A 10,262-nucleotide genomic window follows, 5' to 3' on the forward strand; every position below is an offset into this window, starting at 1 on the left:
CCTCGCCAGGATCCTGGGGCAGTTTGACCTTTTTGTGAATGGTACTAAGGGTCTCAAAACGAAAACCACCCCCTGTGGTTCCCGCACCTTCCTCAGCAAGGCAAGGAGATCTGTTCCGGGCCAGGCGAGGCAAGAGGTTGTTTCTGTGGCAGGGGGCCTGCGGGCAGGTGACAGGAGGCGGAGGCGGAGGCCGCGCAGGGCCCGCCCCCGCTGCGCTCTCCTTCACGGGAAGTGATGTGGGGCCGGACGGAAAAAACCGCCAAGCACCCAAAAAAGGCCAGTCATTTGGGGTCGCAAGCTCCGTTTGGAAGGGAGTGCGTAAGGGATTAAACACTACGGGGACGCAGTACCTCGAGGACTCAGCACTGCAGGGACCCAACGCCGCGGGGACAGCACCAAAGCCCAGAGCACCGAACCGGGTGAGTGCTCTATGTCCTCCGTGCCTCAGGTTGAGGGTGATCGATCTGGCCCAGGGGCGACTAGGGGACAGAGGATCTTCAGACGGGATGCTGGTCCCGTTAGGTTCCAGGGGTTGGGGTCCAAGGTTTCCCCAAGTGAAATCTAAGTGTCAGAGTCCCCATAAGGAGGTAAGGAAAGGAAGGTCCGCTCCACCCGGCTCTTGTTCCCTCGCTTGGGTTTTGACTTTAAAGTCTTTAGAGTCCCGCTGCTTGCAGAACAGAAAGGGCTCTCCCCTTTGCTGAGAGCAATAGAGAGCCCAACCTGTCAGCCAGGTCGTAGTTACCCAAATGGAGGCAGAATTAATGCGATGACACATTTTGTTCACTTTGTCAAGGCCGGGTCTCTGCCCTGCAGCTGGGTACCGATTTAGAAATTGAGGTCTGAAATGTAGGCGATCTTGAGATCTCAGCAACGCCCTGGCCCTTGCAACCTGCTGTTCCCTGGAGTGTTCCCCACAGGTTTCTCTTATAAGCCCGAGGGCTAACAGCTGTTCCATTTAGCTGTTCAGCCCCGCTGCCTGAGGGAGGCAGGAGACATTTTAAAATCCTTTCTTTAAAGCTTTCTGGGGAGTGAAAACAGCGTGGAAAAGGTAATCCTCGCATTTGGGAGGTGGACAGAAAAGGAGTCAAGGGTCAAGGTCAGCCTTGCTAAGTTGTCAGCTTGAGGCCAGCCTGGGTTACAGGAGACCTGTCTCAAAAAATAAAACCACAAGGGAAAAAAAAAAGAGCTGGGCTGTGGCGGCGCGTGCCTTTAATCCCAGCACTTGGGAGGCAGAGGCAGGCGGATCTCTGAGTTCGAGACCAACATGGTCTACAAGAACTAGTTCCAGGACAGGGTCCAAAGCTACAGAGAAACCCTTGGGGGGGGAGGGAGAGAAGGAAGGGAGGAAGGAAGGAAAGAAAAAAGAAGTAAAAAGCATACAGCAATGCTGAACAACACCTGAATGAGAATTGCTTTCTGTATTTTCCCTTGGTTTCCCTCCCTCCCCTCACCCCATCCCCTGCTTCCTTTCCATAACCTGTCATAATTTTTGTGTATTTATTTTTGACAAATTTGTGTATGTGTGAGTGTGTATGAAGGTCCATACATGTGCATTTATAGGGCAGAAGTCAGTTGACTGTCTTCCTCCATTACTAGCCACTGTGTGTGTGTGTATATGTATGTGTGTATGTATGTATGTATGTATGTATGTATGTATGTTTGTCTTTTGTTTTTAAGATGTGAGTCTCACTGTGTAGCTCTGGTTGGCCTGGAATATACTACATAGACCAGACTGACCTTCAGCTCACAGAGATCTTCCTGCTTCTGCCTCCCGAGTGCTAAGATTAAAGGCCTGGCCACCTTACTTTTGTTGAGACAGGTTTCTCACGGAACCTGGAGCTCCTTGTCTGGACTGGTTGGTCAGTAAGTCCCAGGGGTCCTCCTCTCCATCCCCAAGCATTCGGATCATATACCCGTACCTTCACACTTCAATGTGGGTTTTGGGGATCTCAAAGCAGACTCTCCTGCTTGCATAGAAAGTACTTTGCTCACGGGGCCATCTCCCCTGTCATTGTTTTGGTTTTGATTTTATGAGACAAAGTCTGACTCTCATACCAAGGCTGGCCTTGAACTGGTGACAATCCTGCTTCAGCCTAGGAAGTGCTGGGATTATAGCTGTGTGCCACCATGCCCGGCACTGTAGCTGTGTGCCATCATGCCCGGGACCATAGCTGTGTGCCACCATGCCCGGGACTATAGCTGTGTGCCCCCATGCCCGGCACTGTAGCTGTGTGCCACCATGCCCAGCAGGCTGTTTGTTTGAGGTCATGAATATTTGTGCTTATGATAATTTTTTTTGTACACCCAGAATTCTTATAGTTTTAACCTCTCTATTCTTGGGTTAATTTTAAGTTAATTTTGTGTGTGGTGTGGGGTAGGGGGTCTAACTTTATCTCCTCAAATGTGGATATTCACTTTTCCCAGGAGTGTTTGTTGACATGACTGTTTGACCATTTGAATTTTGGCCCTTTGGCACTTCTGTTGGAAATAAATCAGATACAGACGTGGAGTTTGTGTCTGGATTTGTAGTCTTCTACGTACCGTAGGCCTGTTACTACAGTGGTGGTACCCTGTCCAGATGATTGAGTTTTGAAGTTAGGGCATGCCAGGCCTCCAGCTTTTCCCTACTGTTTTGTGGTTGCTCTTGGCCATGGAGAGTCCCTTGTATCTCTGTGGAAACTAAGGCCAGTTTCTCAACCCTCTTTCCTTGGCTTTCGAACGAATGCAATGCAGACATTTTGAAGTGGGCAGGAATCTCTGGGAAGCAGACTTTGCACTTCCTTTGCCTTCCCCATCTGTCAGGGTCCAGTCCCAACATTATTATCTCTCTGACCAATGTGGAGGCGTGGGAATAATTGAGACACAATTCACATGGCAATATCAGGAGGGAGTCTTAGGGTTCGTTCAAACCCTGAAGATCACCCGCATTTATTATCCAAACAGCTTTTCTATCAAAAGGTAAACTGAAGGGGAAGTTTATTGGCATTTTGTTTTGGGGGTAGCGGGACTAAAGTCACATCTGCAGTATGGCTGCTCTGTCACAGAGCCTGGATTAACACCTCTCCCCAGGCGATCTCCACAATTACAAAGAACAGAGCAGAAAGATATTGGCATATCCTGATCCTTTCAGAATGGCAACATCCTGTCTGAGAGGCTTTGTGACCACCTCTGTGTGGCCAGGCATGAGCTGTCCTGTAAGTTTGGCCATACAATGGAGGGCCTGTATAATATTGCCCACACTTCACTCCTGCAGAAGCTCACACTGCGCCCTGGAATTGCCGGCCTGTATAATACTACCCACACTTCACACTGCAGAAGCTCACACTGCACCCTGGAATTGCCGGCCTGTATAATACTGCCCACACTTCACACTGCGCCCTGGAATTGCCGGCCTGTATAATACTGCCCACACTTCACACTGCGCCCTGGAGTTGCCCTCAAGTCTCTTCTTCCCTTCATGTCCCATACCCAACCTGAGCAAATGTTCCTGAGTCTACCTTGAATATAACTAAATTTGTTTTGTTTACAAACATTTTTAAGTGGACAGAGAAATGGCACAGCAGTTTAGAGCACAAACTGCTCTTCCTGAGGACCCAAGTGTGATTCCTAACACCCGCATCAGGCAGCGCAGCTGTTTCTAACTCCAACTTCAGAGAATCCAATGCCCTCTTCTGGCTTCTGCCAGCATTGTATGTACTCATACACGCACTCGTGCGCGCACACACACACACACCCACACCCACACCCACACACGTAATTAAAATAAATAAATAAATAAACCTTCTAGTAGTTACATTTCCTGAGTCAGATTGACTAGTGGCTAAGAGTACTTGCTTTTGCAGAGGACCTGGGTTTGGTTCCTAGCACCCACATAACAGCTCATTAACTGTCAGTAATTCCAGTTCCAGTGGACCTGGTGCCCTCTTCTGGCCTCCACGAGCACTGCACTCTTGTGTTACATGTACATACATGCAGGCAAAACACATACACAGGAGCTCAAAATAAATCTTTTAAAAATATTGCATTTATTTATCATTTGTGTAGGATGTGTATGGGAGGCCAGAGAACATCTTGTAGGAGTCTGCTCTTCCCTTCCACCACATGGGTCCTAGGGATTTAACTCAGCTCCTGCAGCTTGGTGGTGATCACAGAGATGCCTTGTCTACAGTGTTTTAGTGTGTGTGTATTTGAAACAAGGCTTCGTTATGCATCTCAGGATAGCTTGGAACCCAGTGAATAGCCCAGGCCTCAGCCTCCTGAGTGCTAGCTAGGTTTAGAGTCAGACAGACTGGGGTCGCATCATGGCTTATGGCTTACACACACACACGCGCGCACACACACACACACACACACACACACACACACAGAGAGAGAGAGAGAGAGAGAGAGAGAGAGAGAGAGAGAGAGAGAGAGAGAGAGAGTTGGGGCTTCCACTTAATCATCCCAGACTCTTTGGATATATAGGTGCCAGGGACTCAGGTCGAGCCCTCACCAAAACAAATTGTAATGCAAATATCTGTGTTTTCTGCGGGCTTTAGGCAATCCCTGTGAAAAGGTTGTTCGACCCACAAAGGGTCCGGACCCACAGGTTGAGAAGTACTGGTATAGCCCATACTTTTCTTAGCAAAGCATCTTCTTATAGACCTCCATTTCCTCCTGCTGCCCACTGCCTCCCACTGAACGAGGAATTGTGAGACTTCCCAGTGAGAACTGAATTAATTCGGCCTAGAAAGTATGATAACTAATTTTATGTGTTTGGAATTATTTCAGCACAGTATGGAGTATTTGCACACACACACATAATGCATTTCCCAAATAAAATAGATTGGACAAAACAGGGCTTGCAGGGTAAAGTCTGAACCCCTGAGAAGAAAACCCTCTTGCCCTTGTGTGATTGGCTCTTGAGAAAGTAGCTCTTGCTTTTGTATGCATCCACTCTCTATGCCCAGTGAGATTTGCTTGGATTGTGTTTGCTCCTCTGCCTGGTGATCAGGAAATTTGAGTTGATGGTCTGGCTTCCCTTAAATTGATTACTCTGAGAGCAGACACTGGAAGCTAAGATAAAAGCTTTTAGTGAACAGGAAGTCCTGGTGTGAGGGGCAGGAATGGTGAGCATCTAGCTGGCTAGGACCTTCCAGAGTGGGGACGCAGGGGTGTGCCCATCAGTTGTCGTGTTTGATTGGGATCCAATAATGCATTGTATTTATTGCCAATTAAAATTGAGCATCTGGCCTAAAAGGGATTGGAATTTACTTACTTCCTTCTTCCCCTCCTCCCTTTCCTCCTTTTCTTTCTGCCTTCTCCTTCCCTACTCTCTCTCTCTCTTTATCTAATTGGATCTCATCTATGTCAGGCTAACCTGGAACTCACAGTATAGCTGAGGACACCCTTGAACTTCTGATTGTCTGCATTCTGCTAGGATTATGGGTATGTGTTACCAAGCCCATGTGAAACTCTAATCTGAGGATGGGGTTCCAGATTTACCAAATAAAAACCATTAAATTTTTCTTTCTTCCTTTAATTTTGTCCCCCTGTTGAGTCAGGGTCTCAATGTAACAAGCTAGCTCTTGGTCACCCTGACTCTGCCTCTTGATTGCAGTGCATACCACCATACCTCATTCCAAACTACAAGCGTAAACAGTTCTAGTTAGAGATCATGCTCATCACAGGAAATGCCTGTCCAAGTCCAAAGAATGGCTGAGCTCTGGCTCGGTGGCTGTGTGTCTCTGCACAGAATTTGTTAATGGCACCGGAGCTAAAAGCAAGTCAGAGAACCACTGGTTTTACTCTAGGCTTCCATGGTAAAGGAGATCCCCACCTAGAGAGGCTAAGTCTGTCCAAGTTACATAGACTTCGGGGTGGAGCCAGAGCTAGATCCAGGGTCCCTGGCACAATGCCTGTCTCAGGAAATTATGTGTAGGGTGGGATGCGACGGCCTTGCTGCTGTTCCCGAGGACCTGGGTTTGGTTCCCACCATCCACACTATAGCTCACAACCATCCATAATTCTAATCACAGGGGATCCAATCCCCTCTTGACCTCTCTAGGTACCAGGTGTGCATGTGGTGCAGCATGTACATTCATGCAGATGAAACACTCATACACACACAATGCATTTTAAACATTTAAATGAAAATCTGTAGCTCCAGTTCCAGGGGACCCAGTACCTCCTCACTTCCATGGGCATGAATGACATACACACAAGCAGAACCCCCATACACATAAAGTGGGGGAAAAATCTAAAATTTTTAAAGGAAAGAAGGAAGGAAGGAAGGAAGGAAGGAAGGAAGGAAGGAAGGAAGGAAGAAAGAAAGAAAGGCAATCCTGTAAATGAACATGTTTTTATCTGCCACTAGGAAAGCCATATTTCAAAGCCCCTGATTTTTTTTCACAACCTGGATGGTTAATTCATATTAAGCCTTACCAGCTGCCAGGTCAAAGCATAATAAAATCGGTTGCCAAGAAACGGAAAAGTCTGTTCTATCTTGTTTGCTGCGGTTTGTCCCGCCGCATGGACGGATGGCAGATCATCTGGGTGTTACTGTGCGCTAATCTTCTGTGTATTTGTGTCACTAGAGGCGAAGACAAGGTATCAATTGCCCCGTTAGACATAATAGAGCTCTTTAATTCTTGCGTTATCCTAGCGTGGGGACGTGAGGTGTACAGCTCCAATCTGTGCAGATGCATAGATAGAAATCTCTCGCTTGTGGCCAGGGATGCCGCTCATTATGGGCTTGCCTGGCACGCATTAAACCTCTTTCTGCTCATTTGGGTTACCTAAGAATTGTGTGTTTGCTTGAGACAGCGTGTCCTGTAGCTCAGGCTGGCGTGAACTTACTAAGTAGCTAAAATGAGTTTTGACTTCCGATCCTCCTGCCTCCCACTTCCAAGTGCTAGGATTACAGGCCTGAGACCCCATTCTTGGTTTATGTGGTACTGGGGATTGAGTCCCGGGTTTCATGTGTCCCAGGTGAACACTTAACCAACTGAACTACTTCCTGTGTCCTATGTAAAATAATTAAAAATAGCACAATAGAAGAAATATGAGAAAATAATCTAAAAATATTAACCCACAGTTGTGGGCAGGGTTTATTTCTGGCTGTGTTTGTTAATTTTCATTCCATATTTTTTGTTTCTTTGTTTGTTTTTGAGACAAAGTTTCTCTGTGTAGCCCTGGATGTTCTGGAACTAGCTCTGTAGACCGGGCTGGCCTCGAACTCAGAGATGCACCTGCCTCTGCCTCCAGAGCACTGGGATTAAAGGTTTGGCCACCACTGCCCGACTTCCTTTCACATCTTACTTGTACAGTTGTGATGGCCGGAATGAGGGCAGCCCCTGAAGAGAGCCTGAGAGGACCCTGGGTGGCCCAGCAGGCTGCTGGTTGTTCGGAGCTTATCTTATCTTACTAGAGACCAGGATACCCCTTCATTAACCTTCTTTACTCTGTATGAGAACACAGAGTAGACTGTGGTGTCTTTGGCAAACTGACTCATCTCTGTGTCCCAGGTGCATGAAAGAGCCAGAACTGCAGGGATCACTGGGATGCTTTTAGCTGGTGGTCAGTTACTGGGCATCCCTCTAGCAGCTTTCACAGGGGTCATCATCCCACCCCTGTCTATCTTTCTATCTGAGGCGGAGTCTCTTACAGTCCCAGGCTGGTCTCATGCTCACTGTATAACCCAGACTGGCTTTGAACTTGTGTTTCCCTTGCCTCTGCTTCGAAGTGCTAGGATTATAGAGACATTTTTGGGCGCCACCAAAATGAACAGCTATGGCTGGTGTTGCATTGGTACTGGCCAGAAGACGCCGCTGAACAACCAGTTCCCAGGGAAACCGTGGGTTAGCTGGGCCAAATGTAGACAGTCGTGACACTAAGAAACCCTGCCGCAAAATCACTGAGTCTCTTTGACTTGCAGCTTCCTGGGTGAGACCTCTCCTCCATTGTGAAAAGTTAACTGTATCTAATTTTGCCAACTTTTTCCTTACCTCAAGTCTCATATGTTAAAAGATGGAGTTAAGGCTCCCTCCCGTCTATGCTTGTGGTGGTTTGAATAAGAATGGCGCCATAGGCTCATATATTTGAATCCTTCCTCGTCAGGGAGTGGCACTGTTTGAGAAGGAGTAGGAGGATTAGGGAGTGTGGCCTTGTTGGAGTGGGTGTGGCCTTGTTCGAGGAAGTATACCACTGGAGATAGGCTTTGAGGTTTCAAAAGCCTGTGCCAGCCCAACCCCCCCCCACCTCCCTCTCTCTCTCTCTCTCTCTCTCTCTCTCTCTCTCTCTCTCTCTCTATTTCTGGATCAGTATGTAACTCTCAGCTATTGCTCCCATACCATGTGTACCACCATACTTCCTGACATGATGATAATGGACTAAACCTCTAAAGCTGTAAGTCAGCTCCCAATTAAATGTTTTCTTTTATAAGAGTTATCATTGAAGGACCAGGCATGGTGGCAGAAGACTTTAATCCCAGCACTTGGGAGGCAGAGGCAGGAGAATCTCTGTGAGTTAAGGCCTGGTCTACAGAGTGAGTTCCAAGACAGGCTCCAAAGCTACACAGAGAAACCCTGTCTCTGGGGGTTGTCATGGTGACAGTGTCTCTTCACAGCAATGGAACACTGACTAAGACAATGCATGTACATACTTTTTATTCCTACAAGGTTGCTACTGAATAGTGGGGTCTGAGAATCCCACCCTCTGGGACTAGTGATGTCCTTATTAAGAATCAGGTTGACTTCATGAGAAGGGTGGCCCTGTGGCCAAGCTAGAGGCTGGACCGAAATGCCTATTTGTGTGACCCCAAAGGGCATATAATCAAATGGTGCCAAGGACCTGGGCATACGAAGCCTGTGGGCACCTCAAGCCTTCAACTCACCTGGGCCTGTGCTTCCTGAATTCCCAGCAGACGCCTATAGTTCCGTGCCACGGGTACCAAGGAAATAGCAAGACTGTGCAGTGTCTTCATTGATTCCGCCTCCTGAGAGCCTTTCTGCGTTTGAGAGTCAGGAATGGAAACCTCTCCTAACTCGGCAACTCATTTTGCCACCCAGATAAGGAAACCTCGTTGGTTACACCGACAGAATTGTGTAACTTTAGATCTGGTTGGAAGGGGCCTTGGAAATCATGTGGTTTCCCCTCAACCTCCGAGGTCTGGAGCTAGGTCTCAGACTACTGCGTGGTTGATAGCAGGGAGGGTTCTGGGAGGAACTTTTTGCCGTCTCTAGGCTGATATTTCATTTCTAGGCAGTTCAAAATTCGGCTGTTTGAGTGCTTCAAAGAAGTGACATTTATTACTTATGTATGTATGTATGTATGTATGTATGTATGTATGTATGTATTTAGAGATGGACTATCACATACCCCTAACTGTCCTAGAAATCCCTATATAGCTAAGGATGACCTCGAACTTTCGGTTCCCCTGTCTTTATTTCCCGGTACGTTGGGAACTGAACTCAAGCGAGGCAAGAACGCCAGCAGTGGGGCTGCCTCGCCAACCCCAAGAGTGACCTTCAGATGGAATTTTACTAACCACTAAGGCATCTTCCTTGAAGCTGTCTGAAATGACCAAATATATTACGGTCTTGATTTATACCACAGCTGCCCAGGAGACTTGCGGTGTCGGTCATGATGGCTCTGTTGATCCTTCATGGTGAATTTTCTGTCAGCCTGCAGAGTCTTCTCTTACGAGTTATTTCCTCCCACTTCACGCTATCTGTGTGTGTCGGTCGATCTCCATAACATCCACTGCTAGTTAAAATCATTTTGTTCTTGTTTATCTTGCTTTCGGCCTGTCTCTTCCTGCTAACACTTACTCTCTGTGAGCACAGTTCTCCCTGGGAGCAGCTGTGGCTGACTACCTAGAAAATACCTAGAAGATGGTGAGCGCTAAGTTAATAATGAATAGGCAGACGAACAGGGAGCCAGAGAAGCCTGCTTCCCTTTTCCTCTTCTACATTCTTTTGTTGTTGTTTGATGCTATGTGCGAGTGCCTGCATGTATGTCTGTGCACCACTTGCATGCCTGGTGCCCTCAGAGGCCGGAAGAGGGTGTCAGAGTTCCTGGATCTGGTGTTAAAAGTGGTTGTGAGCCCATATGTGGGTGCTGAGAATCAAATCTAGGGCCTCTGCAAGAGCAGCAAGTGCTCTTAACCACTGAGCCACCTCTGTAGCGCCTCAACTTTCTTTAAAAATCAAATCCAAAATACCAGTTTATTAGTATATAGAAAATGGAACTGGTTTTTGTTTTCCTGTTTGTGGTTTTTTTTT

At 47.4% G+C, this 10,262-nt stretch overlaps 1 protein-coding gene across 2 annotated transcripts in view; it reads left to right on the forward strand.

Moving 5' to 3' along the window:
• The first annotated feature begins 248 nt into the window (after positions 1–248).
• Positions 249–10,262, forward strand: part of Rab27a (RAB27A, member RAS oncogene family) — a 56,325-nt gene continuing 46,311 nt past the window's right edge. For both annotated transcript variants that reach the window (XM_050126001.1, XM_050126010.1), the window contains exon 1: positions 249–419. The gene's annotated coding sequence lies outside the window, so the exon portion shown is untranslated. The remainder of the gene's footprint in view (positions 420–10,262) is intronic.

This window comes from Alexandromys fortis, unplaced genomic scaffold (genome assembly GCF_014885135.2).
Source record: "Alexandromys fortis isolate MF-2015 unplaced genomic scaffold, M_Fortis_MF-2015_v1.1 scaffold_22, whole genome shotgun sequence".
NCBI classification, from domain to species: domain Eukaryota; kingdom Metazoa; phylum Chordata; class Mammalia; order Rodentia; family Cricetidae; genus Alexandromys; species Alexandromys fortis.